At 46.8% G+C, this 19543-nt stretch overlaps 1 pseudogene; it reads left to right on the top strand.

Moving 5' to 3' along the window:
• The first annotated feature begins 425 nt into the window (after positions 1-425).
• On the top strand, positions 426-19280 carry LOC124020821 (annotated as a pseudogene).
• The last annotated feature ends 263 nt before the right edge of the window (positions 19281-19543 follow it).

Here is a 19543-nt window from a genome sequence, read left to right as displayed (position 1 = left end):
ATCCAGTCCTTACAGGAAGTTGTTCTTTTCACCGATCCAGTCCTTACAGGAAGTTGTTCCTTTGACCGATCCAGTCCTTACAGGAAGTTGTTCCTTTGACCGATCCAGTCCTTATAGGAAGTTGTTCCTTTCACCGATCCAGTCCTTACAGGAAGTTGTTCCTTTCACCGATCCAGTCCTTACAGGAAGTTGTTCCTTTCACCGATCCAGTCCTTACAGGAAGTTGTTGCTTTTCCAGAAGTGTCTCATACAGTGTGTTTGTGTAGAGAGCAGAAGTGTCTCAGTGTGTTTGTGTAGAGAGCAGAAGTGTCTCAGTGTGTTTGTGTAGAGAGCAGAAGTGTCTCAGTGTGTTTGTGTAGAGAGCAGAAGTGTCTCAGTGTGTTTGTGTAGAGAGCAGAAGTGTCTCAGTGTGTTTGTTTGTGTAGGGAGAAGAAGTGGGGTCTGAACACGTACCTCTACGCCCCTAAAGATGACTACAAACACAGAATGTACTGGAGGGACCTGTACTCACCTGAGGAGGCAGGTTAGGAGGACACAGCGTCACACACACACACACACACACACACACACACACACACACACACACACACACACACACACACACACACACACACACACACACACACACACACACACACACACACACACACACACACACACACACACACACACACACACACACACACACACACACACACACACACACACACACACAGCGTTGCAAACCCCTGACCCCTGTGGCCTCTCAGTACCACCTAGTTACACCCCACCCTTAGTTCAGATAAGAGACATAGTGATTGTGATGTGTGTTGTTGTGGCGTTGCCTAGGAGATGCAGCTCCATACTGTTGATATGTTGTCATGTCAGATCATCGGTGATGCCCTCACTTTGACCTGAAGATTCACTCCCATTTACCTTTGATCTACTTTGATTTAATTGATCTACTTCGCAACTATCGCATTGTTGTGAAAGCCTCTGTCTCGAATGATACCATTTCCCTCAGATAGTAGAAGTAGATGGTGCACGTCTTTAGGTCGTCATTTTGAGACATGGACAAATACAATGTGTTCTTGTCAATCCATTTACCTGGTTAAGTGAAGTTACAATGGTCTTTTTATTTTACTTTGACGTGGCACCCTCTTCCCTAATCTATACAAGATATATAATGCACAACCTTTGACCTGGTCAAAAGGGAATAGGGGGACATTTGGGGTGAATCTTAATCTTCTGTTCCAGAGAAACTGGTTGCTCTGGTAACTGCAGCGAAGAAGAACGGGGTGGACTTCATCTACGCCATTTCCCCTGGACTGGACATCACATTCTCCAACCCCAAAGAGGTTGCCACCCTGAAGAGGAAATTGGACCAGGTGATGTTCTAGAACCATGGTAACCTAGAACTGGACTAGGTCATGTTCTAGAATCATGGTAACCTAGAACTGGACCAGGTGATGTTCTAGAACCATGGTAACCTGGAACTGGACCAGGTGATGTTCTAGAACCATGGTAACCTAGAACTGGACCAGGTGATGTTCCAGAACCATGGTAACATGGACCTGGACCAGGTGATGTTCTAGAACCATGGTAACCTAGAACTGGACCAGGTGATGTTCTAGAACCATGGTAACCTAGAACTGGACCAGGTGATGTTCTAGAACCATGGTAACCTAGAACTGAACCAGGTGATGTTCCAGAACCATGGTAACATGGACCTGGACCAGGTGATGTTCTAGAACCATGGTAACCTAGAACTGGACCAGGTGATGTTCTAGAACCATGGTAACCTAGAAGTGGACCAGGTGATGTTCTAGAACCATGGTAACCTAGAAGTGGACCAAGTGAGGGTATTAGACCTATGTTTAGAGAGAGAAGCTGATTTCTCCTCCCCTCCTCTTCCAGGTGAGTGGGTTTGGCTGCAGTTCCTTCTCCCTCCTCTTCGACGACATCGAGACAGAGATGTGTCCGGCGGACAAGCAGGCATTCAGCTCGTTCGCCCACGCCCAGGTAGCTGTCACCAACGAGGTGTTCACACACCTGGGACAGCCTGACACCTTCCTCTTCTGCCCCACAGGTGAGGTCAGAGGTCACCTCAGAATCAGAATGATCTAGAATGGACAAACGGTCAGTCAGACCCATAGAAATAGAATCAGAAGGATCTAGAATGGACATTCTAATTCCATATCAACATTCCAATGTCAGACAACCGCACAGTGAGAAGGTCATTGTAATTAAAAGCAGTGTTCCATTACATGTTGGTTGTTGGCAGCCATATTGGACACATCCTGTTTTAAGATTCAATATAAATGATTTATTTTCTCACAATTTGCTGCTTTTTGCAAGAGTCGTCAAGGACTAGAATGTCTGTGTGTGTTGTGGTTTGTTTCAGATTACTGTGCAGCATTCTGCACTCCTAACGTCTCCCAGTCGGCCTACCTTCACACTGTGGGAGAGAACCTCCTACCTGGGATTGATGTTCTCTGGACAGGTGAGAGCAGACAGGAAGTCACTTTCCTTCCTTTTGTTGTCCACCAACTATGGTCTGTTTGCTCATTTCGTTCCTGGAATGTTTCCTCGGATGAGTGAGTTTTAAGGACAAAGCACAGTGTTAGGACAAAGTGTTAGGACAAAGCACAGTGTTAAGACTATCAGGCATCCAATCTAACCCACTCTATGCTATCCTGTCCTGCAGGACCTAAAGTGGTGTCGCACCACATCACGGTAGAGTCCATTGTAGAGGTGTCCTCCGTCCTGAAGAGGGCGCCGGTTATCTGGGACAACATCCACGCCAATGACTACGACCCCAGAGAATCTTCATGGGACCATACAAGGTGTCTATTATTATGACCCCAGAGGATGAGACCATGATTAATATTATGACCCCAGAGGATGAGACCATACAAGGTGTCTATTAATATTATGACCCCAGAGGATGAGACCATACAAGGTGTCTATTAATATTATGATGAGACCATACAAGGTGTCTATTAATATTATGACCCCAGGGGATGAGACCATACAAGGTGTCTAGACCATGAGACAAGGTGTCTATTAATATTATGACCCCAGAGGATGAGACCATGATTAATATTATGACCCCAGAGGATGAGACCATACAAGGTGTCTATTAATATTATGACCCCAGAGGATGAGACCATACAAGGTGTCTATTAATGAGACCATTGTCTATTAATATGACCCCAGTGAGACCATACAAGGTGTCTATTAATATTATGACCCCAGAGGATGAGACCATACAAGGTGTCTATTAATATTATGACCCCAGAGGATGTCTATTAATAATATGACTGAGACCATTGTCTATTAATAATAGACTTTTCTATTCACTTCTATTGTGGAAGGTTTATGATAATTATTAATTGTCTATTCAACCACTATTGCCTATATAATGCACTACTATTGCACTATAAGCAGTGTTCTATAAGCAGTGTTCTGTAAGCAGTGTTCTAGAAGCAGTGTTCTAGAAGCAGTGTTCTAGAAGCAGTGTTCTAGAAGCAGTGTTCTGTAAGCAGTGTTCTAGAAGCAGTGTTCTGTAAGCAGTGTTCTGTAAGCAGTGTTCCAGAAGCAGTGTTCTGTAAGCAGTGTTCCAGAAGCAGTGTTCTGTAAGCAGTGTTCTAGAAGCAGTGTTCTAGAAGCAGTGTTCTAGAAGCAGTGGTAGACAGGGAGTATGTTAATAGTAGATGTAGAATAATAGAGAAGCCCCCAATCCCTACATGTCCTCCTCTTCTTAGGATCGTCCCACAGACCTGATCCCCAAGCTGAGAGGGGTGCTGACCAACCCTAACTGTGAGTACCACCCTAACTTCGTGGCGATCCACACCCTGGCGACGTGGTGCCGGTCTGAAGGAGGAAGAGTAGGAGGACAGAGAGACGTGGAGATGAGTGAGTATCTATGAGGTGTTACTGTTTTACACTCCTTTTAATGTCTTATGTGAGGCAGCTTGATGTACAAGTAACCCCTGGACAGGACGCTAGTCTATCGCAGGGCCTCGGCCCCCAGTCCATCCACTGAGAGCCATGCAGAGAGGCCTCGGCCCCCAATCCATCCACTGAGAGCCATGCAGAGAGGCCTCGGCCCCCAGTCCATCCACTGAGAGCCATGCAGAGAGGCCTCGGCCCCCAATCCATCCACTGAGAGCCATGCAGAGAGGCCTCGGCCCCCAATCCATCCACTGAGAGCCATGCAGAGAGGCCTCGCCCCCAGTCCATCCACTGAGAGCCATGCAGAGAGGCCTCGCCCCCAGTCCATCCCCTGAGTGCCATGCAGAGAGGCCTCGCCCCCAGTCCATCCCCTGAGTGCCATGCAGAGAGGCCTCGCCCCCAGTCCATCCCCTGAGTGCCATGCAGAGAGGCCTCGCCCCCAGTCCATCCCCTGAGTGACATGCAGAGAGGCCTCCCCCAGTCCATCCCCTGAGTGCCATGCAGAGAGGCCTCGCCCCCAGTCCATCCCCTGAGTGCCATGCAGAGAGGCCTCGCCCCAGTCCATCCCCTGAGTGCCATGCAGAGAGGCCTCGCCCCCAGTCCATCCCCTGAGTGCCATGCAGAGAGGCCTCGCCCCCAGTCCATCCCTTGAGTGCCATGCAGAGAGGCCTGCCCCCAGTCCATCCCGAGTGCCATGCAGAGAGGCCTCGCCCCCAGTCCATCCCCTGAGTGCCATGCAGAGAGGCCTCGCCCCAGTCCATCCCGAGTGCCATGCAGAGAGGCCTCCCCCAGTCCATCCCCTGAGTGCCATGCAGAGAGGCCTCGCCCCCAGTCCATCCCCTGAGTGCCATGCAGAGAGGCCTCGCCCCCAGTCCATCCCCTGAGTGCCATGCAGAGAGGCCTCGCCCCCAGTCCATCCCTGAGTGCCATGCAGAGAGGCCTCGCCCCCAGTCCATCCCCTGAGTGCCATGCAGAGAGGCCTCGCCCCCAGTCCATCCCCTGAGTGCCATGCAAAGAGGCCTCACCCCCAGTCCATCCCCTGAGTGCCATGCAGAGAGGCCTCGCCCCCAGTCCATCCCCTGAGTGCCATGCAGAGAGGCCTCGCCCCCAGTCCATCCCCTGAGTGCCATGCAGAGAGGCCTCGCCCCCAGTCCATCCCCTGAGTGCCATGCAGAGAGGCCTCGCCCCCAGTCCATCCCCTGAGTGCCATGCAGAGAGGCCTCGCCCCCAGTCCATCCCCTGAGTGCCATGCAGAGAGGCCTCGCCCCCAGTCCATCCCCTGAGTGCCATGCAGAGAGGCCTCGCCCCCAGTCCATCCCCTGAGTGCCATGCAGAGAGGTCTCGCCCCCAGTCCATCCCCTGAGTGCCATGCAGAGAGGCCTCGCCCCCAGTCCATCCCGAGTGCCATGCAGAGAGGCCTCGCCCCCAGTCCATCCCCTGAGTGCCATGCAGAGAGGCCTCGCCCCCAGTCCATCCCCTGAGTGCCATGCAGAGAGGCCTCGCCCCCAGTCCATCCCCTGAGTGCCATGCAGAGAGGCCTCGCCCCCAGTCCATCCCCTGAGTGCCATGCAGAGAGGCCTCGCCCCCAGTCCATCCCCTGAGTGCCATGCAGAGAGGCCTCGCCCCAGTCCATCCCCTGAGTGCCATGCAGAGAGGCCTCGCCCCCAGTCCATCCCCTGAGTGCCATGCAGAGAGGCCTCGCCCCCAGTCCATCCCCTGAGTGCCATGCAGAGAGGCCTCGCCCCCAGTCCATCCCCTGAGTGCCATGCAGAGAGGCCTCGCCCCCAGTCCATCCCCTGAGTGCCATGCAGAGAGGCCTCGCCCCAGTCCATCCCCTGAGTGCCATGCAGAGAGGCCTCGCCCCAGTCCATCCCCTGAGTGCCATGCAGAGAGGCATCGGCACCCTGTTTTAGTTTTTGCTATGACTCAACCTGGGGGATCGAACCTCCAACCTTCCAATCTTAGGATGAACCACAATGCCAATGAGTTAAATGAACCCTAAACTATGTCATCGCCCCAGCAGGTGGTGGTGATGATGATGATGATGAGGCAGGCTCAGACCCCTGCTTCAGCCCCAAGAGAGCCCTCACCCTGGCCCTGACTGACTGGCTACAGGAGTTCCTCAGCACAGACCAGCCTGGAGGTACAGAGGGAAAGATGACCAACCAAGAGGGCAGCTTCAACATTCAATTCAATACAACTTTATTTATCCCCTCGTGGGCAAACACATGAAAACGACACAAAAACAACACATCCTCGTCTCCATGAGGACCGTGATTCCAGATCCACTTTTTAATGACATCTACTCATTGTGAAGAGATAAAACGGATGAATTAACTCTCTGGCTGTCGTCTTCACCTCAGGCCCTCGACCTCTGAACCCCACCCACCTGAAGAAAGAGTCCTCTGACGAGGAGCCCATGCAGACTGATGTGGGAGACCCCGTGTACGTGCCAGGTTCTGGGGACAACCCCCTGTTCACTGCAGAACCCCTGACCCTGGACGATCTCCAGCTTCTCTCAGAACTGTTCTACCTGCCGTATGAACACGGTTCTACTGCTAGAACCATGCTGACGGAACTGGACTGGCTGAAAGCACACAGAGAAGCAGTGGGAGATGCAGAGACTGAGCTGGTGAGGAGTGTGTGTGTGTGTGTTGGGACTGAGATGGTGAGGAGTGTGTGTGTGTGTTGGGACTGAGATGGCGAGGAGTGTGTGTGTGTGTTGGGACTGAGATGGTGAGGAGTGTGTGTGTTGGGACTGAGATGGTGAGGAGTGTGTGTGTGTGTTGGGACTGAGATGGTGAGGAGTGTGTGTGTTGGGACTGAGATGGTGAGGAGTGTGTGTGTGTGTTGGGACTGAGATGGTGAGGAGTGTGTGTGTGTGTGTGTTGGGACTGAGATGGTGAGGAGTGTGTGTGTGTGTGTGTTGGGACTGAGATGGTGAGGAGTGTGTGTGTGTGTGTGTGTTGGGACTGAGATGGTGAGGAGTGTGTGTGTGTGTTGGGACTGAGATGGTGAGGAGTGTGTGTGTGTGTGGGACTGAGATGGTGAGGAGTGTGTGTGTGTGTTGGGACTGAGATGGTGAGGAGTGTGTGTGTGTGTTGGGACTGAGATGGTGAGGAGTGTGTGTGTGTGTTGGGACTGAGATGGTGAGGAGTGTATGTGTGTGTTGGGACTGAGATGGTGAGGAGTGTGTGTGTGTGTTGGGACTGAGATGGTGAGGAGTGTATGTGTGTGTTGGGACTGAGATGGTGAGGAGTGTGTGTGTTGGGACTGAACTGGCTGAAGGGACTCAGAGGCAGTGTGGGATATAGGATAAATACTGAGTGGGACTCAATCAATGTAATAATTTAAGATCTTTATTGATGGTGAGGAGTGTAAGAACTTACATGGACAACTCTCTAACACACATACACACTTTCTCACTAACTCCCTCTGTCTCTATTTATCTCTCTGTTGTATCTCTCTCTCTGTCTGTATCTCTCTCTGTCTCTGTGTCTCTATGTATCTCTCTCTGTCTCTGGTCTCTTTCTCTGTCTCTATGTATCTTTCTCTGTCTCTATGTATCTCTCTCTCTGTCTGTGTCTCTTTCTCTGTCTCTATGTGTCTCTATGGATCTCAGAGGTCTCTGTGTCTCTTTCTCTGTCTCTAGATAAATACTCTGTCTCTGTGTCTCTTTCTCTGTCTCTGTGTTCTAAGTATCTTTATTGATGTAAAACTGTAAGTCTCTATGGACAACTCTCTCTGTCTCTGTGTCTCTTTCTCTGTCTCTGTGTCTCTATTTATCTCTCTGTGTCTCCATGTATCTCTCTGTCTCTGTGTCTCTTTCTCTGTCTCTGTGTCTCTATGTATCTGTCTCTGTGTCTCCATGTATCTCTCTCTCTGTCTCTATGTATCTCTCTCTGTCTCTATTTATCTCTCTCTCTGTCTCTGTATCTCTCTATATGTCTCTATGTATCTCTCTCTCTGTCTCTATGTATCTCTCTCTCTGTCTCTATGTATCTCTCTCTCTGTCTCTATGTATCTCTCTCTCTGTCTCTATGTATCTCTCTCTCTGTCTCTATGTATCTCTCTCTCTGTCTCTATGTATCTCTCTCTCTGTCTCTATGTATCTCTCTCTCTGTCTCTATGTCTCTTTCTCTGTCTCTATGTATCTGTCTCTGTGTCTCTATGTATCTCTCTCTGTGTCTCTATGTATCTCTCTCTCTGTCTCTATGTATCTCTCTCTGTCTCTATGTATCTGTCTCTGTGTCTCCATGTATCTCTCTCTCTGTCTCTATGTATCTCTCTCTATGTGTCTCTATTTATCTCTCTCTCTGTCTCTATGTATCTCTTTCTCTGTCTCTATGTATCTCTTTCTCTGTCTCTATGTATCTCTTTCTCTGTCTCTATGTATCTGTCTCTGTGTCTCCATGTATCTCTCTCTCTGTCTCTATGTATCTCTCTCTATGTGTCTCTATTTATCTCTCTCTCTGTCTCTATGTATCTCTTTCTGTCTCTCGTGTATCTCTCTCTCTCGATGTATCTCTCTCTGTGTGTCTCTATTTATCTCTCTCTCTGTCTCTATGTATCTCTCTCTGTGTCTCTATTTATCTCTCTCTCTGTCTCTATGTATCTCTCTCTATGTGTCTCTATGTATCTCTCTCTCTGTCTCTATGTATCTCTTTCTCTCTCTCGATGTATCTCTCTCTGTGTCTATGTATCTCTCTCTGTCTGTCTCTGTATCTCTCTCTCTCTATGTGTCTCTGTGTATCTCTCTCTGTGTCTCTATGTATCACTCTCTCTGTCTGTCTCTGTGTATCTCTCTCTCTCTCTGTGTATCTCTCTCTCTCTCTCTGTCTCTGTGTATCACTCTCTCTCTATGTATCTCTGTCTCTATGTATCTCTCTCTCTCTCTCTCTCTGTATCTGTCTCTCTGTCTCCATGTATCTCTCTCTCTGTCTCTGTGTATCACTCTCTCTGTCTATGTATCTCTCTCTGTCTCTATGTATCTCTCTCTCTGTCTCTCTATGTATCTCTGTATCTCTCTCTCTGTGTATCACTCTCTCTCTGTATCTCTCTCTCTCTCTCTCTCTGTCTCTGTGTATCTCTCTCTCTCTCTCTCTCTGTTATCTCTCTCTCTCTCTCTCTGTATCACTCTCTCTCTCTGTCTCTGTGTATCACTCTCTCTCTCTCTCTCTCTGTCTCTCTGTATCACTCTCTCTCTATGTATCTCTCTCTGTCTCTGTCTCTGTATCTCTCTCTCTCTCTATGTATCTCTCTCTCTCTATGTATCTCTCTCTCTATGTATCTCTCTCTCTCTGTCTCTGTATCACTCTCTCTCTCTGTCTCTGTGTATCACTCTCTCTCTGTCTCTGTGTATCACTCTCTCTCTGTCTCTGTCTCTATGTATCACTCTCTCTCTATGTATCTCTCTCTCTATGTATCACTCTCTCGTGTATCACTCTCTCTGTCTGTCTCTGTATCACTCTCTCTCTGTCTCTGTGTATCACTCTCTCTCTATGTATCTCTCTCTCTCTATGTATCTCTCTCTCTCTATGTATCTCTCTCTCTCTCTCTGTCTCTGTGTATCACTCTCTCTCTATGTATCTCTCTCTCTCTGTATCTCTCTCTCTCTCTGTCTCTGTGTATCACTCTCTCTCTCTCTCTGTCTCTCTCTCTCTGTCTCTGTATCTCTCTCTCTCTCTCTCTCTCTCTCTCTCTATGTATCACTCTCTATGTATCACTCTCTCTGTCTGTCTCTGTATCACTCTCTCTCTGTGTCTCTGTGTATCACTCTCTCTCTGTCTCTGTGTATCACTCTCTCTCTATGTATCACTCTCTCTCTATGTATCACTCTCTCTCTCTGTCTCTGTGTATCTCTCTCTCTCTCTCTCTCTCTGTGTATCACTCTCTCTATGTATCACTCTCTCTGTCTGTCTCTGTATCACTCTCTCTCTGTCTCTGTGTATCACTCTCTCTCTATGTCTCTGTGTATCACTCTCTCTCTATGTATCACTCTCTCTCTATGTATCACTCTCTCTCTATGTATCACTCTCTCTCTATGTATCTCTCTCTCTCTATGTATCTCTCTCTCTCTGTCTCTGTGTATCACTCTCTCTCTCTGTCTCTGTGTCATCTCTCTCTCTCTGTGTATCACTCTCTCTCTCTGTCTCTGTGTATCACTCTCTCTCTGTGTATCACTCTCTCTATGTATCACTCTCTCTATGTATCACTCTCTCTCTATGTATCACTCTCTCTCTGTCTCTGTGTATCACTCTCTCTCTGTCTCTGTGTATGTATCTCTCTCTCTCTCTGTGTATCTCTCTCTGTGTATCTCTCTCTCTCTATGTCTCTGTGTATCACTCTCTCTCTCTGTATCACTCTCTCTCTCTGTGTATCTCTCTCTCTCTCTGTCTCTGTGTATCACTCTCTCTATGTATCACTCTCTCTCTCTCTCTCTGTGTATCACTCTCTCTCTATGTATCTCTCTCTCTCTCTGTCTCTGTGTATCTCTCTCTCTCTCTATGTATCACTCTCTCTATGTATCACTCTCTCTCTCTGTCTCTGTGTATCTCTCTCTCTCTCTCTCTCTCTATGTATCACTCTCTCTGTCTGTCTCTGTATCACTCTCTCTCTGTGTCTCTGTGTATCACTCTCTCTCTATGTATCACTCTCTCTCTATGTATCACTCTCTCTCTATGTATCTCTCTCTCTCTCTGTCTCTGTGTATCACTCTCTCTGTCTGTCTCTGTATCACTCTCTCTCTGTCTCTGTGTATCACTCTCTCTATGTATCACTCTCTCTCTCTGTCTCTGTGTATCACTCTCTCTCTATGTATCTCTCTCTCTCTCTGTCTATGTATCACTCTCTCTCTATGTATCACTCTCTCTCTATGCATCTCTCTCTCTCTCTGTCTCTGTGTATCACTCTCTCTCTCTGTCTCTGTGTATCACTCTCTCTCTCTGTCTCTGTCTATCACTCTCTCTCTATGTATCACTCTCTCTCTCTGTCTCTGTGTATCACTCTCTCTCTATGTATCACTCTCTCTCTATGTATCACTCTCTCTCTATGTATCACTCTCTCTCTATGTATCTCTCTCTCTCTCTGTCTCTGTGTATCACTCTCTCTGTCTGTCTCTGTATCACTCTCTCTCTCTGTCTCTGTGTATCACTCTCTCTCTATGTATCACTCTCTCTCTCTGTCTCTGTGTATCACTCTCTCTCTATGTATCTCTCTCTCTCTCTGTCTATGTATCACTCTCTCTCTATGTATCACTCTCTCTCTATGCATCTCTCTCTCTCTCTGTCTCTGTGTATCACTCTCTCTCTCTGTCTCTGTGTATCACTCTCTCTCTCTGTCTCTGTCTATCACTCTCTCTCTATGTATCACTCTCTCTCTCTGTCTCTGTGTATCACTCTCTCTCTATGTATCACTCTCTCTCTATGTATCACTCTCTCTCTATGTATCACTCTCTCTCTATGTATCACTCTCTCTCTATGTATCTCTCTCTCTCTCTGTCTCTGTGTATCACTCTCTCTCTCTGTCTCTGTGTATCACTCTCTCTCTATGTATCACTCTCTCTCTCTGTCTCTGTGTATCACTCTCTCTCTATGTATCACTCTCTCTCTCTCTGTCTCTGTGTATCACTCTCTCTCTATGTATCTCTCTCTCTCTGTCTCTATGTATCACTCTCTCTCTATGTATCACTCTCTCTGTCTGTCTCTGTATCACTCTCTCTCTGTCTCTATGTATCTCTCTCTCTCTATGTATCTCTCTCTCTCTATGTATCTCTCTCTCTCTCTGTCTCTGTGTATCACTCTCTCTCTGTGTATCTCTCTCTCTCTCTGTCTCTGTGTATCACTCTCTCTCTATGTATCTCTCTCTCTCTATGTATCTCTCTCTCTCTATGTATCTCTCTCTCTCTATGTATCTCTCTCTCTCTCTGTCTCTGTGTATCACTCTCTCTCTATGTATCTCTCTCTCTCTATGTATCTCTCTCTCTCTATGTATCTCTCTCTCTCTCTGTCTCTGTGTATCACTCTCTCTCTATGTATCTCTCTCTCTCTATGTATGTCTCTGTATCACTCTCTCTCTGTGTCTCTGTGTATCACTCTCTCTCTCTGTCTCTGTGTATCACTCTCTCTCTCTATGTATCACTCTCTCTCTCTGTCTCTGTGTATCACTCTCTGTCTATGTATCTCTCTCTCTCTCTGTCTATGTATCACTCTCTCTCTATGTATCACTCTCTCTCTATGCATCTCTCTCTCTCTCTGTCTCTGTGTATCACTCTCTCTCTCTGTCTCTGTGTATCACTCTCTCTCTCTGTCTCTGTCTATCACTCTCTCTCTATGTATCACTCTCTCTCTCTGTCTCTGTGTATCACTCTCTCTCTATGTATCACTCTCTCTCTATGTATCACTCTCTCTCTATGTATCACTCTCTCTCTATGTATCTCTCTCTCTCTCTGTCTCTGTGTATCACTCTCTCTGTCTGTCTCTGTATCACTCTCTGTCTCTGTGTATCACTCTCTCTCTATGTATCACTCTCTCTCTCTGTCTCTGTGTATCACTCTCTCTCTATGTATCTCTCTCTCTCTGTCTATGTATCACTCTCTCTCTATGTATCACTCTCTCTCTATGCATCTCTCTCTCTCTCTGTCTCTGTGTATCACTCTCTCTCTCTGTCTCTCTGTATCACTCTCTCTCTCTGTCTCTGTCTATCACTCTCTCTCTATGTATCACTCTCTCTCTATGTATCACTCTCTCTATGTATCACTCTCTCTATGTATCTCTCTCTCTCTCTGTCTCTGTGTATCACTCTCTCTGTCTGTCTCTGTATCACTCTCTCTCTCTGTCTCTGTGTATCACTCTCTCTCTATGTATCACTCTCTCTCTCTGTCTCTGTGTATCACTCTCTCTCTATGTATCACTCTCTCTCTCTCTGTCTCTGTGTATCACTCTCTCTCTATGTATCTCTCTCTCTCTGTCTCTATGTATCACTCTCTCTATGTATCACTCTCTCTGTCTGTCTCTGTATCATGTATCTCTCTCTGTCTCTATGTATCTCTCTCTCTATATATCTCTGTCTCTCATGTATCTCTCTCTCTCTATGTATCTCTCTCTCTCTCTGTCTCTGTGTATCACTCTCTCTCTATGTATCTCTCTCTCTCTATGTATGTCTCTGTATCACTCTCTCTCTCTCTGTCTCTGTGTATCACTCTCTCTCTATGTATCACTCTCTCTCTCTGTCTCTGTGTATCACTCTCTCTCTATGTATCTCTCTCTCTCTATGTATCTCTCTCTCTCTATGTATCTCTTTCTCTCTCTGTCTCTGTGTATCACTCTGTCTCTGTGTATCTCTCTCTCTCTATGTATCTCTCTCTATGTATCTCTCTCTCTCTGTCTCTGTATCACTCTCTCACTCTTTCTCTATGTATCTCTCTCTCTATGTATCTCTTTCTCTATGTATCTCTTTCTCTATGTATCTCTCTCTCTATGTATCTCTCTCTCTATGTATCTCTCTCTCTATGTATCTCTCTCTCTCTCTCTGTGTGTCTCTATGTATCTCTCTCTGTCTCTATGTATCTCTGTCTCTATATATCTCTGTCTCCATGTATCTCTGTCTCCATACATCTCTGTCTTTATGTATCTCCCTCTCTCTGTCTCTATATATCTCTCTGTCTCTATATATCTCTCTGTCTCTATATATCTCTGTCTCCATGTATCTCTGTCTCCATACATCTCTGTCTTTATGTATCTCCCTCTCTCTGTCTCTATATATCTCTGTCTCTATATATCTCTTTCTCTATGTATCTCTTTCTCTATGTATCTCTTTCTCTATGTATCTCCCTCTCTCTGTCTCCATGTATCTCTCGGCCTCCTCTCTCCCTCTCTACAGACAGCAGAGTGGCGTTCCAGGGCGAAGTGTTTTGACGTGATGTGTGTTGCTGTGTTTACCATGTTTAACCGCCTGTCCAACGCCCCCAACCGGAGCATCCTCTATGACCTCTACAACTACATCTGTGACATCAAGAGTGGTGTCACCCTGGCCCGCGCCTACGTCAAACAATTGGGTACAACAGGGGCTGGGGGGAGGGGAGACCCATATAGGTCAGAATGTTGTTGTGTAGGTCGGTGCGTTGTTGTGTAGGTCGGTGCGTTGTTGTGGAGGTCGGTGCGTTGTTGTATGGTGTGGCACAAGGAGCTGTATGCAGTAGGCAATAAGCATACAGTTTGATGTATCATTTAAGTGTAATATTGTTTGTGTCCACAGGGGGGCAGAGTAGGCCCTCAGCCCAGGTGATGACTGATGACCCAGAGCCCTGGGGGTTTAGAGGGGGTCTCTCCGGGGAGTTCCAGGTACGGCGCTTACCCCCATATCCCACCCCTTTAACCCCCATCATCCACCACTTTAACCCCCATCATCCACCCCTTTAACCCCCATATCCCACCTCTTTAACCCCCATATACCTTCCCTTTAACCCCCATATCCCACCCCTTTAACCCTCATATCCCACCCCTTTAACCCCCATATCCCACCCCTTTAACCCCCATCATCCACCCCACCCCTTAACCCCCATCATCCACCCCTTTAACCCCCATATCCCACCCCCCCTTAACCCCCATATCCCACCCCTTTAACCCCAACCCTTTAACCCCCATATCCCACCCCTTTAACCCCCATATCCCACCTCTTTAACCCCCATCACCCCTTTGATGAGATGACTGGAATTCTTTTGTATGCCTCTTACATCTCAATCGGTCAACAGCGTCATTGCATCAACATTGGTAATAAATTCTGCATTCAAACTTTTTAAAGTGTAATTATGTCATCCAAAATTGTTACTGGATGTGTGCAACAAAAGTTCAACATTCACCTTTTGCTACTATTTGTGTCAAGTCTACAAGTACAATGTGATGCACAACACAGAACAAAAAATAATATATATATAAAAAAAATGGTCCTTCTGTAGCTCAGTTGGTAGAGCATGGCGCTTGTAACGCCAGGGTAGTGGGTTCGATCCCCGGGACCACCCATACGTAGAATGTATGCACACATGACTGTAACACACTACAACTGTGTGTCCTTCTGCTGCCACATTCACATCACTGATCAACACTCAAACAATGACAAGCCACACACACACAGGGGATCACAGACAACCATCTAGACAGAGCCATTGATCTCTCAGGCATAAAGAGATCTTTGACTTGGTACTGACTGGTTGATGACGATAGTATTGCTGTTGTTTGTTGTTGTTCAGAGAATGCTGCCTTGCCATGGTAACAGAGATCTGTTCCGTCACCCTCCTATGACATCAGTGTATTCTATACGACCCTTCTGCCCAGATGACAAGGTTAGTTATTTCAATATATCTAGAACTGACTCTAACATATCTATTAAAATATACAAGACGTGTGGGCCGACTGGGAATGGAAACCAGGTCTTCTGAGTGTTTTGCCATAAGACTGTGTTAGCCTACTGAGTGAATGCCTGTAGTATAGAGCACCACAGTGGACACATCATAACTCCCATAAAACCTAGCAGTCAAACAGGGAAATGGTTCCCAATGTTTTTCCTCCATTCATTTTTCCCACAGGGGATTTTAGAAACACTTAATAAGGGCTGTTTCATGTAGACTTACCTTGGCGTGATGTTTTGATCACTATGTAAATCTCTCTCGGACAAGGTGACTTTTATCAATATATTCAGCACTATTTACTCTGATTCGAAAATGCTAATTAGCATCGAAGTAGACATCATGCAAGACTACAAATCCCTGCAAGCTCCTGCACATCATCTCTAGTTGACACCTTTGCTAACAGGTTTTGTGTCAATTTAAAACTTGCACAAGACAGTTCACAGAATTGTCCATATAAAGAACTTTAGTCAATTTATTCATTACTACATCGATTCAGCAGTCTCCTCTATATCATGGCCTTTGTAGTTCTGTATGATAGCCACATTAGCATTACATTTTTTGGAGGTTAATACTGGCGAATATATTGATAAGTCACCTTGTCTGATGGGGGGGGTTACATGGTTATCAGAACGTCACGCCAGGGTAAACCTACACAAAACACAGCACTTATTTTAAGTGTTTTTAAAATACCTTATGGAAAAAATGGATGATGCTAGGTTTTATGGGTATTCTGACTCATACTGTGGTACTCTGTTTTAATAATTATTCTAATATGACTCGCGCGTTTTCTCATTGAGAAGCTAGCTGATGCATGAAGAAGCTGACGCGTGTAGTTATAAGCTAAGTGATGCATGAAGTAGCTGACGCGTGTAGTTATAAGCTAAATGATGCATGAAGTAGCTGACGCGTGTAGTTATAAGCTAAGTGATGCATGAAGTAGCTAACGCGTGTAGTTATAAGCTAGCGCGGGCGTTAGGTATGGTTCAAACCACCTCTGTAATACATGAGGCATGTATCGGCTAGCTGACATCTTTATTGATTTTGTCTTTATAACATCTCTGTTGTTTCAGACTGAGATACAGAAGATCCACATGGAGATGCAGAGAGGAGAGGCCAAGGCTCCTGCAGCAGCACAACCTGCTCTGATCAGTGATGGGTGAGAGTGTGTGTGTACAGCATGACTCCCCAATGATCCACTCTGGACAGTCTCTGATCAGTGATGGGTGAGAGTGTGTGTGTACAGCATGACTCCCCAATGATCCACTCTGGACAGTCTCTGATCAGTGATGGGTGAGAGTGTGTGTGTACAGCATGACTCCCCAATGATCCACTCTGGACAGTCTCTGATCAGTGATGGGTGAGAGTGTGTGTGTACAGCATGACTCCCCAATGATCCACTCTGGACAGTCTCTGATCAGTGATGGGTGAGAGTGTGTGTGTACAGCATGACTCCCCAATGATCCACTCTGGACAGTCTCTGATCAGTGATCGGTGAGTGTGTGTGTACAGCATGACTCCCCAATGATCCACTCTGGACAGTCTCTGATCAGTGATGGGTGAGAGTGTGTGTGTACAGCATGACTCCCCAATGATCCACTCTGGACAGTCTCTGATCAGTGATGGGTGAGAGTGTGTGTGTACAGCATGACTCCCCAATGATCCACTCTGGACAGTCTCTGATCAGCCAGTAGTTTTTGTGCTTCAGTATGTGACTGTGTCTTCAGTCTAGACGTCCAGTATGTAATGTCCCAGGGTACCTCTCCCCCTCCCCAGGCTAGCAGGAGGGCAGCTGTCCCCCTCCCCAAACTGTGGTCTGGTTCTGGAGGATGAGAGGGGGGTGTGTGGGTACGCCCTGGGCCTCACTGACGCCACAGCAGCTGCACTGAACAACCAGGTAACCGCTAGGTTCCAACGGGACAATCACACACTGGAAGATGACTTGGTCTTGATAGAATCATTGACCCCAACATTATTCTATATGGTTGTTGGAATCATTGACCCCAACATTATTCTATATGGTTGTTGGAATCATTGACCCCAACATTATTCTATATGGTTGTTGGAATCATTGACCCCAACATTATTCTATATGGTTGTTGGAATCATTGACCCCAACATTATTCTATATGGTTGTTGGAATCATTGACCCCAACATTATTCTATATGGTTGTTGGAATCATTGACCCCAACATTATTCTATATGGTTGTTGGAATCATTGACCCCAACATTATTCTATATGGTTGTTGGAATCATTGACCCCAACATTATTCTATATGGTTGTTGGAATCATTGACCCCAACATTATTCTATATGGTTGTTGGAATCATTGACCCCAACATTATTCTATATGGTTGTTGGAATCATTGACCCCAACATTATTCTATATGGTTGTTGGAATCATTGACCCCAACATTATTCTATGTGGTTGTAGTTCTGTCTCTGTATTACTTCATGTGTTTTGTATGGAGTTCCTTGACTCTGAAAATATGACTTGATCTTTTCTCCCCGTCCGTCTTGTAGAGGCCGTTGCCAGGAGACTTCCCTTCCTTGGTAACCATGCAGCTCCATCCCCGGGTTACAGACCCCGCCCCCGCCAGGCGTATGATTGGCAGCCTGCTCTCGTTGATGAAGACCAGTGGTGAGTTGTTAACTTGTATATTATGGTGCACCTGCACAGTGGGTTTCTGGTCACTGTTGGACTGAGCCTAGAGCAGGACTCTCCAACCCTGTTCCTGGAGAGATACCCTCCTGGAGGTGTTCACTCCAACCCCAGTTGTAACTAAGCTGATCAACCAGCTAATTATTAGAATCAGGTGCACTAGATTAGGGTTGGAGTGAACCTACAGGAGAGTATCTCTCCAGGAACAGGGTCGGAGTGAACCTACAGGAGAGCATCTCTCCTGGAACAGGGTCGGAGTGAACCTACAGGAGAGTATCTCTCCAGGAACAGGGTCGGAGTGAACCTACAGGAGAGCATCTCTCCTGGAACAGGGTCGGAGTGAACCTACAGGAGAGCATCTCTCCTGGAACAGGGTTGGAGTGAACCTACAGGAGTATCTCTCCTGGAACAGGGTCGGAGTGAACCTACAGGAGAGCATCTCTCCTGGAACAGGGTCGGAGTGAACCTACAGGACTGTAGTTCTCCAGTAACAGGGTTGGAGTGAACCTACAGGACTGTAGTTCTCCAGTAACAGGGTTGGAGTGAACCTACAGGAGAGTATCTCTCCTGGAACAGGGTCGGAGTGAACCTACAGGACTGTAGTTCTCCAGTAACAGGGTTGGAGTGAACCTACAGGACTGTAGTTCTCCAGTAACAGGGTTGGAGTGAACCTACAGGAGAGCATCTCTCCTGGAACAGGGTCGGAGGGAACCTACAGGACTGTAGTTCTCCAGTAACAGGGTCGGAGTGAACCTACAGGACTGTAGTTCTCCAGTAACAGGGTTGGAGAACCCTGGCTTAGTGTGATGGCTGCTATGCAGCGTGATGATGTCAGAGTTAAACAATACCCTTGCCCTATTAGTAATCAGACCGGGGTTCAAGCACTTTCAGCTTTTGCTTTAGAGGTGGGGAATTGACTATTGGCACAATATAAAGTAGGACTCAGTTACTTTATCCAGAAATGGATCAGATGTGTCTATGCCAGATGGTGCTTCTCTCCCGGATGACATAGGACTGGACTATCAGAACTAACACACATCTATATTCAGAATCAGGTGCATCGTTCAGTTTGTTCCTCACATTCTTGTCATTTGACTGTAGTTATCTGAATCTCTCTCTCTCCTACAGGTTCCAGAGGTGTGTTCTGTGAGCTGAGGCAGGGTGACAGGAGGATGTTTGACTTCTACTCTCCTTCAAACTGGGCCTCAGGACTTCTCCATGGGAACCAGCTCAACCCTGCCACCACATTTGCATGGCTGCATCGCAGGTTTTTAAAATGACCTTTTGGAGAACCGGACCGAGAACGTTTGATTAATTCAACTGCTTATGACGGCCATGTGTCAATCAATTACTAGCCAATTACTATGGGAACCAGTTTCAATCAGAAATGGAAATGTGTCTCAATGCCAGATGATGTGTCATGACATCAATTGCTATAGAAACACTACAGAATCGTCAGGTTTGTTCAATTTGACTGAGTTATGTGAATCTTTTGGAGAACCTGTGAGCTGAGGCAGGGTGACGGAGGATGTTTGATTAATTC

Source organism: Oncorhynchus gorbuscha, unplaced genomic scaffold (assembly GCF_021184085.1).
Source record: "Oncorhynchus gorbuscha isolate QuinsamMale2020 ecotype Even-year unplaced genomic scaffold, OgorEven_v1.0 Un_scaffold_928, whole genome shotgun sequence".
Classification (NCBI taxonomy): domain Eukaryota; kingdom Metazoa; phylum Chordata; class Actinopteri; order Salmoniformes; family Salmonidae; genus Oncorhynchus; species Oncorhynchus gorbuscha.
The sequence above is the reverse complement of the archived record's forward strand: the minus strand, read 5'-3'. Positions and strand labels throughout refer to the sequence as shown.